This window comes from Notechis scutatus, chromosome 3, assembly GCF_049901735.1.
Source record: "Notechis scutatus isolate UNSWTSFEM ecotype Mainland chromosome 3, rNotScu1.2, whole genome shotgun sequence".
Taxonomy (NCBI): domain Eukaryota; kingdom Metazoa; phylum Chordata; class Lepidosauria; order Squamata; family Elapidae; genus Notechis; species Notechis scutatus.
In genome coordinates, this window is record NC_142011.1 from 135,372,411 (window position 1) to 135,390,087 (window position 17,677).

Sequence of the window (17,677 nt, forward strand, 5' to 3'; positions counted from 1 at the left end):
TGAAAGTGTTGTGGGAAATAGTTGTTTAGCAGAGTGATGGCTTGGGGGCGGGATTCTCTTTGTTGTTCTGGTGTGCAGTGCTCTATAGCATCATTTTGAGGAAAGGAGTTGAAACAGTTTATGTCCAGGATGTGAGGGGTCTGTAGATATTTTCACAACCTTCTTTTTGACTCATGCAGTATACAAGTCTATTTAGTTTAGTTTAGTTTACTTTATTGTCATTGCACCTCATAGAACGAAATCAAACACCATCTTCAGTGCACATCATGACCATGACTATGAAAATAAATACAAACACACATCCTTCACCCTTCACACATTGAACCGGAACCCCCACACCCCCACACCACACCAACATTTAACCCAGGGTTATGTAGTAACAAGAGAGAGCCAGGGTGGAGGAGATAAATCTACCTCTTCAAGGCATATGCAAGGAACACACAAATGTCTGAAGACACTTTAGTTGATGGCTGTTGGCCGGGATGAGGTCTTGCTGGAGCGATTCTCTCTCTTCCCCCCCCTCCGCCCCCCCCCCCCCAAGAAAGCCAGTCTTTGTCACCCATTCAGACAAGCCGGGTGAGGGGGGGGGTGTCCTTCCACAAAGCCCTCCCCCTCGTCCCTCCCATCTCATTCACTTGCAAATCGCTGAGTGCTTGGAAGAGGCGCTTTCTTTTTCCCCAGCCTTTAACCTTCCTCTCGGAGGCTGCAGTTTGCTAAGCGGCGCGGCAGAGAGAGCAGCAGCAACGGGAGCGGTCCAGTGGCTGGGCGTCTCAGAAGGAGCGGGCGGGCGATCGAGGAGCCCCTTTTCTTCTTCTTCCTTCTCCTCTTCCTCCTCCTCCTCCTCCTCCTCCTCTTCTTCTTCCTCGTACTCTTCTCCCTTTCCGATCCCGGCGAGGGCTGAGTGAGGGGAATTGCATCGACCCGCGAGAGCCCTCTTGCCTTGGCTTTCCCTTCCACCCCCACACCAAAGGCAGAGTTGTAAAGGGATGCTGGGCGAACAAGAGACGGAAGAGCAACTCCAGTCCAAGGAAGTCGCACCGGCAGCCGCCGCACCGGCAGAGGAGGCGCAGAGAGGCAGGTGGCGAAGCGGCGCCGTTGCCACCGACGCTGGCCGTGTTTCCTGCCCGGCTTTGTAAAACGGAGCGGCTAAAGCATCCTTCGCCTTCCCTTCCCCACGGTAAGGCTGAGGCGCTGAGCTCCGGGAAAGGAGCCCCATCCCCCCCCAGTCCGCGGAACCTGCCGGCAAAGCAGCTCTTCTTCCTTTGGCAAGGCCGTTGGGCTTCTTTTGCTTTACTTCTCTCTCCTCCCTCCCTCCCTCTCCCCTCTCTCTCTTCTCCCTCCCTCCTTCCCTCCCCCTCTCTCTCTCCCTCTCCTCCCCTCTCCCACTCTTTCTCTCTCTCCCTCCCTTTCTCCCTCCCTCTCCCTCCCTCCCTCCCTCCCCTCTCTCTCCCTCTCTCTCCTTCTCCCCTCCCTCCTTCCCTCCCCCTCTCTCCCCTCCTCCCCTCTTCCACTCTTTCTCTCCTTCCCTCCCTTTCTCCCCCTCTCTCCCCCCCTCTCTCTCCCTCTCTCTCCTTCTCCCCTCCCTCCTCCCTTCCCTCTCTCTCCTCTCCTTCCCTCTCCCACTCTTTCTCTCCCTCCCTTTCTCCCTCCCCTCCCTCTCCCTCCCCTCTCTCTCCCCTCTTTTCTCTCTCCCTCCTTCTCTTTTTCTTTTCTTTTCTTTTATTCTCTTTTCTTTTTTCTTTTTGTTTGGACTGCCGTCAAGGCTCAGCCTTCCTCGTTGTTTGCAAAAGTTGGCAGGTCCGTTAGTCGGGGGCGGGGGGCGCAGACGAGGCGCCCGGGCTCGCACATGGGCAGGGCAACGCAGCGCAGCGCTCTGGAAGGCTGGGGGGTTGGGGGTGGGGGGGGAAAGGCGGCGTGTCCGCTTGGAGCACGGATAGGGTGGCAATTGGATGCGCGAAATGAATGGGCTCGTGAAGAGGAGTAGAGTAGGTGCCTGCGCCGCGTTAAGTAGAGGGAATCGGATATGTTGCGCGGCTGCCGTTTGCGAAGCCTGCCAGATCCCGGGAAGCTCACAAAGCCCTCTCTTGCTGGTTTGTATTCCACCCCCTCCCCCCCAAAAAAAAGAAAAGAAAAGAAAAGAAAACTTCTCCGGAGATCTGATTTTGCTCTTCTTCTGAGGCAGAGAGAGAGAAGAAGAAGAAGAAGGAGAGCCGGTGGTAAGATGCTGATTTAGAAGGGCCGCGCGATGGAAAGGAGAGGTTTCTGTTAGGAAGAGCCGAGAGAAGAAGGGATGGCTGGAGAAAGCTGCTAAACTATAAAACCCTTTACCGGTTAAACGAAGGGTGCGTGTGTGAGAAGGGAGGAGATGAGATGGTGTCAAGATGTATATAGATCGGCATTAAGTGATTCTACAAAAAAATTCAGGGTGAGACAAAAGTCTAGATATTGAAACGCGGCGGAGGCATGTGTGTGTGTGTATTAATTCAAAGGCTGGAGGAACTGCGGGATAGGTAAACGGCCCCGAGGTCAGCGGTTGTTGAATGAGTTCTTGACAGCGCTGCAATAAAATCCATATTTTATGGCGAGTTAAATGCAGCGCTTTGTAAGCTGCGGTTGGAGAGCCGTAGACACGGTAACTCCCGATGACATTCAAGGATCGCGAAGTGTAATGGCTAAGATTCCGCTCGGCTCAGCAAGGCATCCGCTGCCTTTAACCAGAAAGGGATCAAAGCGCGCATCTGTTAGTTCCTCCTCCTCACTGAAGAGGTCAAGGGGATGTTTCTTTATGGCCCCGAATACTTAAAAGTTTTTTTCTGACTTCACTTGGGAGAGAGAGATAGCAGCTTCGGACCTTAGACCCCCCAAAGACAGGGGTCTTCAACCTTGGCAACTTGGCTGGGGAATTCTTGGAGTTGAAGTCTTCCAGGCTTAAAGTTGCCAAGGTCGGAGGCCCCTGGTTTAATCTAAGAGACGTGCACCAATCTGCATGTCTGAAGAGCGAACAAGATCAATGCACTTCTCCATCGGTAGTCGGTTACTCAAGAACAATAGTTTGATGGATCCTGCATTGATGGTGGAACCAGCAAGTGACTCTGTAAGATGAAACATTCCAGCATGGAGCTTGCTGGTTGCTTGTTAAAAGTTCTGTGTAAAGTTATATGCTTAGTGTTGTGTGGAGAGAGGTGTGGAAATTTACATTTTTTTAAAAAATGATGCTAGATGTGGGATTACATGGAAGATCTTTGCTTTCGATAGGCGCACATGCAAATATTTCCCCACCTTGCTTTTTTAAGAGAGTGACTACAGTGGAAGTACCTTACCAGATTTTTTTTAAAAAAATCCTTCCATTCTTGCTCTGGGCAGAAGCTTTCTTTGGTGGTTGCAATGGTTCCGCAATAAATCTTTGCCTTGAACTTTAAACGGTTCTAGCAAATTGATTGAGAGCTCCCTCTCTCCTCTTGACATGATGAGCATGATTGACAACGTCAGCATCCTCCCACCCCACCCCATGTCTTGCCTCTTTCTTTCCTTGGGAAGCAGGATGGGGGGAAATCTGCAGATGAACCTTGCACTGCGCTGAGGTGCAAACACAGATCTTTTGTCCCAGTGCCCCCCCCTCCCCACGTGAGAGGAAGTAATTCAATATCACCCGAAGTAGATTGAATGCACTAATACAGAGTGGCAGGTCTTCCCCGTGGCTTCCCATTGATTGTATATCCCAAGCCTTTGTCTGTTTCCTAGCATTGGAATTGCATCCTGGCTGTTCTGCTCTCCCAGTTTTGCAACCCAAGTGAGTCCCTGGTTGTTCGGATACCAGAAGCAGAGGAGAGAGGTCCTAAAAGCAAGTCAATGTTATTTCAGATTGGAGCTAGCTCCTTTGCAGTTATCCTCTGCGGCCATTTGAGGGCCTGGGAAGTGTGTGCCCTTTTAGGGATTCAAGTCCCAGTTCCTACCGCGAAGAGTTTTTTTTACACTTGTGAATCATGTATCTCAAGGCTAGCCTATTAAGGATTACGCTGATTAAAAAAAGAACAACACTGATAAAAAAAATAATCACTCCTTACCGTTAAATGACGTTTCTCTCGATGTGTGCAGTGAGAGCAAAACCGCCTGCCGTTTGAATATGCTTTAACCCTCTGGAGAGAAAGGTCAGAGCATTAAAAGCTGTGGCGCCAAAACCAATATGTGGAACTGACTGAAGATACGTTCCAGCACTCTTTGCGCATGCATGGAACCTTGGTCACCGAGTATTTAAAACATGTACTAAAGTTTGAACAAAAGTTTCCTCAAAATGTTTTGCTTTCTTGGAAGATTTTTCCTTCCTCACAACCTACCTGTTCATATTTTGGGATGGAAATTTAAGGGGAGGTCCCTCCCGAGTTAACTGTGATGCTGCAAGTTATGAGCACATTTTATTTCATTGTTTCTTGTGTGTGTGTGAGAGAGAGAGAGAGGGGGGGAGGTGTTGGTGGGGTGGAGAGATAAACCAGCATAGGTATATTTCAATGCCATGTTCTAGTATTAAAGCTTATTTAAATAGCAACTTTGTTACAGAAGTTTATGGAATGTGAAGCAGCTAGCAAAACTGAAATTAATCCATTGGTCCCGGCATTAACCTGACTGCAAAACCAAGCTTTAAATATAGATTTATGATCATGCATCGGCATAAGCATTAACCTGCCACATTGCAATAATTCTGATGTGAGGAATTAACAACGTTGGCACTAAAGATTAGTAGAGTCAGGTTCTGCTAATATATTTATTTATTTATCGGTGTGCATTTATGTTTATTCATTGATTGGTATGGATTTTCTTTATTTTCTGTGTTTATTGTTATCCCATTTTTATTACTTTATAAGAAACTCAGGGCAGGGAACATACCTAATAGCTTGTAGCTCAGCTTTCTTGACTATGGTCTCAAAGCATGCATTAGAGCACTTCGTAAATGTATGTATTTATGACTTCACTTAAGTCATTTCATTTAGATTTGCACTTTGAACAAATGTTTTCCTTGACCTGTAAAATAATGGAAAAGCAAAGGAGGGTTCCTTTGTATTGCCTTTTGCGGTTATTGTTGGATACCATCAATGTAGTCTTCTGTGTAGTTTTTTTTAAAAATAACATTGGAGAAGGATGCACTGTTGATGTGACTAGGAATCTACTGCTAATGTTCCCTTGGAGAACATATCTGTAGTTTTATATATAAATACCTGAATGAGTAATCCTGTGGGCTAGTAAATCAGTTCTCCTGTTGACTTGGTGTGTAAATCAACTTGCACTTTATGGCTTTCAAATCGGAAAGGATTTTAACTATTGGAATTTGATAGGATCAGATTTTCTGTCCTTATTGGCTTCTGTTTTGAAACCTTTCTCTGACTGGAGTAGGGATGGCCAATGAAGGTAGACAACAGTGTGTTTTTCTCCCCCCCCAAAAAAAAAAAAATTAGTTCTGATTTTGGCACCTGTAGATCTACCTTGCCTAAAAAAATGGTGCAAGAACATATTATCAATACTTTTTCCTCTGAATTCTGAATTTTACAGGCAAGAATCCAAGTTATAAATCAAATGTGATGTGTGGAGAAAAATCTATCCATGGCAAATATTTTTTTTTAAAAAAATGTAATGGTAACATTTTCATCAAGATGTTATACTGGACTGCTAATTTTGAGCTAGGTTCTCAGTCTTGATCATTTGCTCTTGACAAAGATTCCCTATCTGACCTTGATTAAATTATTTATCATAATGTTCCTTTCAAACAATAAGAAGCTTCAGTATATGGACATGCCATTGAGTTCTGGAATGTCATGTTTATGCTTATAGGTCAGCAAGTTCCATTTTATTGTAATTGTTGACATTGGCCCACTTATATGTCTTTATTTAAATGAGTATAGAAAGAAGTCAATGTTATGAATGTTTGCAATTGAATGTTGGTGGAAGGTAAAATTCATCTGCATTTTGTCATGGTGCTATTTCTTGTGCTTCTGGAAAAAAAGATATTGACTTTATATTTCGATACTACTTGGAAGCCAATATCAGAAAATAACATGTGAATTGAAATATGAGAGATATTCATGTATGGAAATGAATCATATTATGCAAAATTAATTTGATATTTTGATGTGTTTGTCCTGACCTACCTCCTTTTTATTTCAGCTCCACCCAGGTTTTGAAGGGTGGACTCTGATGTACTATTTAAGGATCAAATATGGGTTTTTGGACCAGAAACCTGCTATATGTCCTTAAAATAAGACCCAGGAAGGCACCTCAATTCAAAACCCTACAATTTCTTAGCATCCAACAGATCCTTAACATAACAGTTAAGGATATTTCTCTCTCTCTCTCTCTCTCTCTCTCTCTCTCACACACACACACACACACACACACACACACAGAGAGAGAGAGAGAGAGAGAGAGAAAGAGAGAGAGAAGATTGTATATATATATATATATACATATAATATACACACATACAAACAAACAAACACACACACACACATAGTATGTATACAATATATATTTATATTTTCTAGGAACATTTCCAAATTAAGAGTCTGTTTTTCACCTGTCGCGAGGTGTTCTGTTTTCTATGCATTGATTCAATAACATATCAGTTGGTCCTATGTTCGTCCCAGAGACCATAAAATCCTAATTCATGAAAGCATGAATATTTAAGTTCCATGCATATGATCTAGCAATAGATGCTCTGGGGCATTTCAGGCACTTACAACTCTGTTATGGGATGATGTTATGGCAATATCAGTCAATGTGCAAAGGATTTGTTTTATCTATCGGTGGATGATTATCAAATGCTTTACTGAAATCTATATATACAATGTCCACAGCATTTCACTGATCTATTAATTTAGTCACTATTTCAAAGAATGAAATAAGATTTGTTTTGCATGATCTGTTTTTGACTAACCCATGTTGCCTACTGGTTATAACTTTGTTTGCTTGTTCCCAGATTTGTTGCTTGATTTTCTTTTCCAAGATCTTCCCAGGTATTAATATCAGGCTGATTGATCTATAATTCCCTGGATCTGTTTTTTTTTTTTTCCTTTGAAGGAAAAATGCTGTGTAGCTGTCACAAATATCTGAAGGAATATATTAAGCATCAATAAAGTGCAATGTTTATTGGAAGAATCATCCTAATTCTCAAGTAAATAAATACATAAATACAGCAGATTTTTGTTTGGAAATGGAAGATTTAGTTATTATTGTTCTTTGATGCCATAAGAAATATTCCTATTCAGATGTATTCCCATTCAAACAGCTAACCCCAAAATGTTTGTTTTCTGTCCAGTGAATTTCAATGGGATGCTTAAGAACCAGAACTAAGTCTCTCTGAATAAAATCACCTCATTAAAAGTAATTAATGTTGGTTGGATGGTGCTTATACTGTTGCCCCAAAAGGCAGAGTGATGCAGAATTGTTGAGTTCATTTTCACAACTGGATACATTCAGACTCAGCTTCATAGCACACATCAATCTGAGATGTGAATAGTCTATAGAAACGACACAGACTTGGCAAGAGAACAAAGCAGAGCCAAAATGTCAGAAGGTTTTGAATTTGTTTATGTCAGTACTATTTTGACTTTTCCCATTCCCATTTTGGCAACTTATTGCCAAAAACCCACCATTCTAAAATCAAAAATCCACATCTGACTCACCAAAGAACAAGGAAAAGCTCTGTAGAGTTGACTACTTTTGGTGTCTTGACCTTTAAGAAACAGGATTTTCAAAGCCCTGTCCCACTGTAATATTGGCAGACAGTTTAAAACAGGGTGTAATGAATAGACATATGCATTTATGCATTTAATGCATCGTATTTAATACATTGTGTTTAACACATTTTACTGAAGGGTTCTTTGGCCCCTTGTATATGTTACATTTCCTACGTTTTCTTTCTGTTGTATCTCGGGTGCACCTGGAGGGGTGATAATTCCTATTAAACAGGCTGTGTACACTGTGTGACAGTTTGGTCTCCTCCCCACATCTGTCTCCCCAGAGCTTTCTTTTGAATGAACACGATGGTAGCACTCTTTCCTCTCTGTATAGTGTGGCATATGTAAGAGCTGATTCCACCCAGAGATCAGCCAAGCAGTCCTCCAGAATGGGTTCCCATCAACTATCACTGCTGCTATACTGTTCCTAGGGTGGGGTGGGGGAGAGCTTTAAGGGTGGCATTTAATAAGAGAAGAACATCCCATTGTAAGCACCACACATCTTTTACAAATGTCATTGAAAATGGTATGAGTTCCACACTGGTATTAGGAACTCAGCAATATACGAAGTTGTTGAATGAACATATGACAATCAAGTAATTCTGATTTGCAACCATCCAAGATGGATTCACTCTAAGTGACTATGCCAATGTCTCCTCTAGCTGATTATTTATGGTGACAATTCTTCATTCTCCCTTTCTCTCTGTCCTAGAATCTTAGCTAGATCTCCAAATGGTTTCTCGGTTTCTCCTCATGATGAAATTTCCGGCTTTCCAACCAACACTGTCTCAGTCCCCTCTGATATTCCTTCCATAAAGTCTGTGCTTTCTTTCCTTCGTCTCTTGTTCATGTGTAAACTTTCTGCCAATTCCTCTCTTGCTATCTCCTGCTTGTCCCTCCATCTCTTTCCCTGCCCTTTTTTTTTTCTTGCCATGATGTAGGTTGAGGGCAGAGGGAATGTCCTTGAAGGGCAGGAAGGTGTGCAAGGGCCAGCCTAGCCACAACTGCCACTTGCTTTTGGAGAAGGACACCTCTGAATTCAGGAGGACTCCCAAATTTTGCACCAGTGTCACCTTATTTAAGGCCAATGATGAAAGGTTACCAACACCATAAGGTCCAAACACCTGAAACAACTCAATCTTACTTGGTTTTTTTCTGAAGTCTGTTGTGCCCCATGTAAGCCCACACTGCTCCTGACAGTGAAACAGAATGGCCACAGCATCGTTCAGGTGAGCTGGGGTGGATACTCAACTATAAAGTTGACTATATCATTGGCATACTGGTAACACCTCACCCAAACTGTCAGATGAGCTTACCTAGTGGCCTCATGTATATGAACATGAGAGGGGAAAGAACCAAGCTGTGGACTGGAGCTCCCTACTCTTATCAAAATTGACTGGAACCAGTCCAGAGGAAAAGGAGAATCAACACAACACAGTCAGTGGTGGGATTCAACTTTTTTTTTTTACCACCGGTTCTGTGGGTGTGGCTTGATGGGTGCGCTTCGCGCGTGTGTGCAAAGAGTTTGATACTGACCTTCTCCTGCAATCTTGCACTCTCCTTGTGTCTTTAACAGCTGACGCACGGTAATCCTCTGTGCCGCGCAAAGCAGTTGAGCTTCAAAACCAGGAAATAAAGTCAGTATAGAGCCAGGGCATGTGGGAGGGTCCAGAAGCTGATCGTCAGAGCGAACTGGTTCGGCTGAACCAGGCCAAACCAGTAGCACAGTGCTACTCACCCATAACTCCCAGTGCCAGTCCAGAAGACTACCATAATTGATGGTATTGAAAGCTGCTGAGATGTCAAGAAGAGGTAAGATGGATGCAATAATCCAACCCCGCTCCCAGCAGAGTCCTCCAAGAGTATGATGAACGGCATTTCCACTCCATATCTTGGCCTGAATCCTAACTGAAATGAGTCCAGTTAATCTATTCCATTAGAGTCCTTTGAAGCTACAGCCCAACAAACACTTTCTCTATAACCTTCCTTAAAAAGAGAAGATTGGAAACTGGACAGAAACTGTCCAGACTTGTTGGGTCAAGCGATGGTCCTCGAGAAGTGAGTGAACCACAATCTCACTAAGAGCTGGCAGAATTATCCTTTTCATCAAGAAAGAATTAATCACTGCTTGAAGTCAATGCTATCCTTGCATCCTTCAATCTGTCTGTAGAGCTTAACCATTTACCCATTCTTTGTCTTGCTTCCAAGATGCCTGTCCACCTCTCCCCACCCCATATATGAATGGAATCAGTGTAAAGATTTTGTGTGCATGTGTTTAATTAAACCAGAAGCCCCCCAAAGTTAATCTGACCTGTTGTACTTAGCACAATGTAGTTTTTCTATATCTATACCTTTCTTGCAAGGAAGATGATATGCTGATCTGACTTTCTTTGTGTTCTGCTAGGTTTGGTGCAATTGTAGATAAACCCATCTCCCAAAGTATGTAAGAGATGACAGTACAGTTTAGATGCTGTGGCTTGGAGGTGCTTATGGAGCACATATGATATCTTTTAAATAATATGCTGAAGATGAGATGGGGGAAGTGGTCATATAAACAGGAGTTCAATTTTGAACTTCAAGGTTTTACAGATGCCACTGAAAATTACAAATGAAGGAAGATTCTCAGTTTTCAGTGTGTCATTACACTAATTTTTCTTCTGATTTCTTCTATTGACAAGTTGGCTGGAAACAGTTTTTTTTCCTATCAGAGTTTCCCATTGGAACGATAGAGTCATAAAGAAGAGGCTAAACAGAGATCAAACCTCACACTCACTAGCACTGATGATGTTACAAACAAGCAAGTTCAGAGGGTACTTGTGACTACACAGATCAACCCTGAGTTAGAAAATATATTATCTTCTATTAAAATCATAGGGTTCCAGGGTAAACATATAATACCTTTTGTTCCATAGATTGGGTGTGGATTTGTAGAGTTGCAATGAAAACTGAAAACCATCAAACTCCAAAAGTCAAATTCTTTCAACTTTCAGCTCTGTTAATAGAGGCTCAGCAGCAGCTCTGATTATTATTAGCCCTACTGGTTATTCCCCTTTTCATTTTCTCGCTGATTAGCAAACTGATTAGCACACACACACACACACACACACACACACACATCCTAAAAGCCCTTTCTGAATTTCTATCCATCCTACATACAGTGACACAGAGTGACATTTCTAAGCATGTTTGAAACCCTGGCTATAAATGAGAGTTTTGAGAGCCCAGATGTTTTTCATTCCTGTTCTTACACACTTTCTTTTACTTGATTTCAGTCCAGACCACTAGGAAAATGCTCAAGTTTATGAGAAAAAAATCATTCCCATCAGTAAGAAAAATCCATCATAGAGCTAGGTAATCTTTTAACCAATGCCATAATCTAATCTTAATCCAATTTTGCAAACTTCTCTTCTCTGTGCACCTTTATTGGAAATGAAACACACAGTTATTGTTGCTCCCTCTGTTAATATCTTTACCTGGGAGGTTATTTAAAATAAAGTAATAATGATAACAAAATCATCATCAATGAATTGCAAAAGGTAGCTTTACTCTGAACAGTTTACATCCATAATAGTACCTGGAGGCAGCAGAAGAGAAGAGAAAGAACTGGGGAAAAAAATCACAACATACAAAGACTTGCAAATGACTGTGGCAAAAGAAAGCAAAAATACTACCAATAGTAATAGTTGCCATGGCTGCAATTCCAAAACATCTAAAGCACCACTTGATCCCAAAACATCTGGAGCACCAAAGCATTGGCATGGACAAAATCGCCATCAGTCAAATGCGAAAGGCAGCTTCACTTGGAACAATTTACATCCTGCGACAATACTTTCAACATCAACAAACAACATCTGCCTATCCCAGGTCCTTGGGAAGGACTTGATAGGTAGATAAAAAAATATCAAATCCAGTCTAAACATCTGGCTGATTGTGTGACCAATCATCACAATAAATCACCATGACAAGACGCAGTTCCATATCCCAAATACCGTATGCTCATTGGCTATATATCTTCCATCTGTTCAAGCTCAGATCCTTGCCAACCTTGTTATGTTTCAAACCAATCCATTTAACGATGCCCTTGCCTTTGGCAATATGGGGAGGCATTTATGGATTAATTAGGCTGCCATGCCAGAATGAATATTATAGTCAAAATGTAACACTGGATTTTATTTTAAATGTAAAATATGCATCCTAGATCTTCCAAATGTTGTCTTACACTGTATGTGCACATGATATGCAAGCACAGATACACTCACTCATACACACACACACACACAAAGACACAAGGAGAGAATAGGTGACAAGAACTGTTCTGAATGCACTACTGGTGCTTGTTTAGCATCTTTGAATTGCTCCCTGCTAAAGTGATTCCTTTATCTCCTTACAAGTTTACAATGGCATGCAAGAAAATGGGTATTGAATCTGTTCTGCATTTCCATTTGTTTTGACTAACTGTGGTGTCAAATCAGGAATAGGTTAGAGAAAGGCTCAGTTCAATAGAGGGAAACTGTAGATTACTAGAGGAATGATAAGTTGAGAGGTGGGCTTTTTCTGTTATAACTTGAATGGGTTGTATGCATTGTGGCTTTGCCTTAGCAACAAACAATTCAATTCGGGGAATCCTCATTTTCTCGCTCTAAAGATCTCCAGGCTCCTAAGATCTGCTAATGAGGACTGAGGAACCTTGAGGAACAGAATGGAGTATGCTGGGGAAGACTGTGGCAGGTCAACAGGTCATTAAACCTGGCCTCAGAGCAAAGCCACTTCCCCCATTTATGAAAAAGCCATTTCCATTGGCTTAACTTGTCAACTACTACTATACTGTCTTAATTTTCTGCTCATAGTCTCCAAAGGATCAGGTACTCCTTACTCAACTGCATTCTAATTTGATGGGAAGTATAAAACCAGAAAATGGTATGTCACAAAGGGTAGCATTGGACTGGAAACACACAAACACACCCACAAATGACATGGGGCCTGCACTTGGCAATTCCAATCACATATCGGAAGAGAAATCTAATGGTTTTTAAAAGTAAAGTTAATAATGGTGTAAATTCTCTGTGTTGTAAGTTGATAAGATGATGGAAGCTGCCATTCTGAGATGATCCCCATCCACTGAATTTCCAAAGTGGTGAGAGATTCTGTTCTTGGTAGGCTCTTCAAAAGATCTCAGACATCTATCTCTCCACTGCTTTTTTTTTTTTTTTGAGCAGAGGAAAAAGGCAGCTGACAGCTTCATCCAAAACAGGTTACTTGGGAAGGAAACCCCACTGAGTTTGCATTTCTAAGTATACTTATTAGGAAATAAGATATATTGAACTCGGTGGGATTCAGCTGTAGGTAAAGTTCAGGCAGCTGGAAGTTGTAGTCTCACTGCTGCTTTCAAGCCTGTTACCCTGAGCCAAAAAAACAAAAGCAAAACAAAACCAGAAGTATCACAAATGAAAACAAAATGAATGAAACTTAAAAGAAAGAAAGAAATATACCTGTAGTTAGGTATTTTTATGTTTGCTATCCTTTGTATCTGTATATGCTTGCTAAAACTATGGAAATATTCGTTACAATTGAAAAAAGAGAATGACCAAAGGCAAACCCCAATGTTTATATCTCCTGGCCAGAAACTCAGGCTTCAACCTAAGGTGCACATTTTGTTAGGAGCAACTCCCTTTAAGGTCACTGGGGCTTCTCCTAGATGTGCATGAGATTATGCTGTAGGCAAAATGCCAACAATTAGTCCCATGCTAAATATGGTTACTGAGAATTATGATCAGGCAACCATCCTTCAGGTTAAATATTTGGAGGGTTGCAGTGCTAAGTAAAATTTAATATTATTTACTTCCAGGTAAACCCTATTAATCTTTAGTGGAGTTGCTGCTTTTCAGGAGATGCATATAGGATTAAAGTTTTACTGCTTGTAGTAGGAAAGAGCAGTGGTGGGTCAACTCCTGTGTGTTCATTGCCTGCAAACAGGATCTGAATTTAGCAAGATTCTCTTGTTCTTCTGTTAATGCAGGCAGATACTGAAAATACAATATATTGTAAGTGGTTGCTTAATGACATCTTTAATCTTCATGAAAAAAATATTATCTGGGGGTAACCATGAACAAACTCAGAGACATTTTGGAGTCAGGTAGCACCTAAATTTAGTAGTAGTAGTAGTAGTAGTAGTAGTAGTAGTAGTAGTACCTCTAAGGAACATATGATATTATAAGACTGTGCTGAAAGCTGTTAATCAATGAGTCCAAGGTCAACTCTTGTGAAAAAAAATAGATTAAAACCCATGCTAGCGATAAATGCACATCCTCAGTCCATCTTTTCCATACCAAACGCAAGTAAAGCATTCTTTTGCCATTTTTTTTTATATTTGCCTATTGGAAAGGATTGATGTTCTCCAGATTTTAGTACTCTAGTGGCTGGGTCACTAGAAAAATTTGGGAAAGGTTTTAGGACTGATTAAGAGCATGTTGTATCGCAGGGATGTCAAACTCAAGGCCCCGGGGCCAGGGCTGGTCCCCGGGGTGCTTACATCTGGCCTGCGAGCCGCCCTGGAAACAGTGAAGGACTGGACCACAGTGCCTTTGCCAGTGAAAACAGACCTCCAGAGGGCTGTGTGCGGCCCTCCTGAGCCCCGTTTTCTCTGGCAGAGGGTTGCAGGAGGCTGTTGCAGCCAAAAATGGAGCCCAGGAGTCAGTTTTTGCTGGCAGAGCGCTCAGGTCACCACAGATGCCCCTGACACAAGTGATGTTGAGTTGGCCATGCCCATCCTGGCCATGCCCACCTGACCCCCCCCCCAAGGTCAAACACAACCCTGATGTGGTCCTGAATGAAATCGGGTTTGATACCCCTGTTGTATCCGATACGGTGGCCTGTGATCCATGAATGTTTATGTAGTGATCATTCATTTTATCCCCAAACTTTTATTTTGATTCTAGCCTGCATGTTTCTGCATTCCTAGAACTTAAGGACGTAACCAGATGCATGTATGGTTAGCTCTTTTTAACATTCAAAATAGAGCAGGTGCTTTCTTTTTGCTTCTGAAGCAAGTACAGGATTGCACAGTTATCAAGAGCTGTTCTACCACTGGTCTCCTGAAAATTGTATCTTCAAAAGATTGCAGCAAAAGCACTAGAGTAGTGGTGGCTAACCTTTTTGGGCTCACGTGCCAAAAATTGTGAGCATGCCAGCATGCCCATACTTGCGTGCCAGCACCCAGAATGCAATGTGTGCCCCCCCACGACCCCTTTGCATGCGTGTGCAATCCCTACCCCTGCTCCCTTACCTGCACTGCGCCACACAGCTGATTTTTCAGCTGGTTTGAGGCCTTTATCAGCCTCCCAGAGGCTTCTCAGGCCGAATTATAGGCCTGTTTTGTCACTTCCTGTAATACTGGAAGTGACAAAATGGGCCTATAATTCGGACTGAGAAGCCTTGCAGAGGCTTTTTCCAAGCCTCTGGGAGGCCGAAAAAGGCCTCAAACCAACCAAAAAACATCAGCTGTGAGGCGCGGGCATGCGCAGTGAGGTAAGTTTGTCTGCAGCTTGCGTGCCAGCACCAATGGCTCTGCATGCCGCTTGTGTTTGCCATCACGGGACTAGAGTTTTCATAACAGTTTGATACCATTGGCTGGTATTTGAAGCCATGATATGGCAGCACAAATCAAGAGGCCTGTAGCTGGAGGAGGAGGTTGGAGGAATTGTGGGGATGCTTAGGTCAGTATCCCATTGATTTAAATGGGGTTCTTAGAAGCAATGGATCAATCTGCCCAAGGCTAATTTTAACCAATTTCTCTGATTTCTAATCATAAATTTATTCAGTCTTTTTTCTTCATATGGGGACTTTGGTTAAAAGGCCTGCATGAAAATTTATGTCCCTTTGCATGCACTTTTCCTACATGCAAATTTGTGTATTAACTAATTTCTTTAATTGTTAAAAATGAGCAATTGCACTATGATATGACGATCGGCAAAATGCAGTTTGGCTAAATGTGCATGAAAACATGAACTGAACAAATTCCTCTCCCTTCTCTTTTCAGCATAGAGACATATAGTTAAATTAAATAATGTACCATATATAATTATCATATAATTGCTATTTCAAATATGTATAATTAACAATCCAGGATTGAATGTTCAAGCAGTGATCTTTGATTGAGGAAGCAGGAACAGCATTAATATTTCAATAGTTCAAACATTTCAAACTCCCTTGTTTGAAGGTCTGTTTGTTCCAAAGCCAGTTTCAATATAATAATTGATCAAGAAGGATTTGGAGTTTCCTAAAACCAGTTGGCATATCTTGTTGCTATTAAATGAACAACGTAGAAGAGGAACATGTTCCTATTTAACTTGTGGCATATTGTAACCTATGAAACCTATCAACTCATAAAATATTTCTATGGTCTTTTAGCCAACAGAAGGGGGGTGGGGAGCAGTGCAGCAGCCTGAAAATCAAAACTAAGTGCTGGAATCCTGACAGAAAGCATGAAAGAGAGTTGTAGATTAAACAGAGGTAAAATTCAAAATTTCATATTAGACCTGACTTTATAATTTGAAGTGGTGTATTTTATCCATAAGCATAGGACAACTTTCACTGAAATAATCTGTGCATCATTGGCATGTGTGTATTGAAGATATCAATTTCCTTTTACAGGTTTAATAAATTCACACATATATCTGCACACAGTTCAGTAAGATGCAGTCATAAAAGGATGAGCCTAGAACTCACTGTGACATTTGTCTCAAGGTTCGACTTTCACTTCTTCTCCTCTCATTTTATAGATGCCTTCAATATATCAGATGTTTAACACTTCTGGAGAGCCAGTGGGGCCAGTGAGGTGTAGTAATGAAGGTGCTGGCCTAGAAACAAGATACTGTGAGTTCAAGAGTTAAGCATGAAAACCTAGAGTCAATTTCATGTAAGCTGGGTGGCTTTACAGATAGATAGATAGATAGATAGATAGATAGATAGATAGATAGATAGACAGACAGACAGACAGACAGACAGACAGACAAACAGACAAGAGTTGACTACGTGATTTTGAGCCAATCAGGCCAACTAACATCATAGGGTTGTGGGGGGAAAATAGGAGGCAGTAATATTATGTATTAGGTATGTTTGCTACTTTGAGTTAAATAATCTATCATCTGTCTGACTGTCCATCTCCCTCCCCCTTCCTCCCCCCATCCATCCTTGGATAAAGCTCTAATAATAACATAGCTATTTTATTCGATTTCTACATGAAAACTGTTGAAAAATTATGGCACCTTTATTTAGTGGCTTCTTGTCAGATTTTGGTGGTAGAGTCTTAGTCTGAGAGTTTAGGAAGGTGCTGGCATTGGCATGAATCTTGTTGCCCACTTTCCCAGGGGATTTGAGGGCAATGGGGAGTAATAATTGTTTCAGAATAATCATGCATAGTTTTTTTTTTTTTTAAACCACGAATCCCTTATTCTCCAGTTCTTGTTACTTATGTAGCTGATTCAGTGAGGAAAACGTTGGCCATACATAAAAACTCAGAGCGTGAATGATTTTGACATTCAAGGCTGTCCTACTTGAATGCCTTGGAGAATGGAGAAGGTAATTTTTGGCCATTTATCAATTCTAATCCTAGCTGAGCTTTTGCAAATCATAGCTGATTGCAATTAACTTCCAAAGAGAATTGCTGTGATGTCTCAGCACAACGTTCTTGCCTGGCATATTTTGTTCTGGCTGCCAACAGCACTGAAGAAGAAGAAAAAATCTCACTGCAGACATATCTGCTAGTATAATAATTCAGATTAATTTGAGCCGAATTAACTACAGGTAGTCCTTGCCTTATGACCACAACTGAACCCAAAATTTATGCCATTAAGTGAGAAATGTGTGAAGTGAGTTTTGCCCCCTTTTACGACTTTCCTTGCCACGCTTGTTAAGTGAATCACTGCAGTTGTTAAATTAATAACACGGTTGTTAAT

The 17,677-nt window shown here is 41.9% G+C and overlaps 1 protein-coding gene across 1 annotated transcript in view; it reads left to right on the forward strand.

Annotated features, from left to right (window-relative positions):
- Positions 1-637: 637 nt before the first annotated feature.
- The window catches only part of LOC113417161 (cadherin-6), a 167,796-nt gene continuing 150,756 nt past the window's right edge, over positions 638-17,677 (forward strand). Inside the window, exon 1 of the mRNA XM_087961179.1 lies at positions 638-1,177. The gene's annotated coding sequence lies outside the window, so the exon portion shown is untranslated. The remainder of the gene's footprint in view (positions 1,178-17,677) is intronic.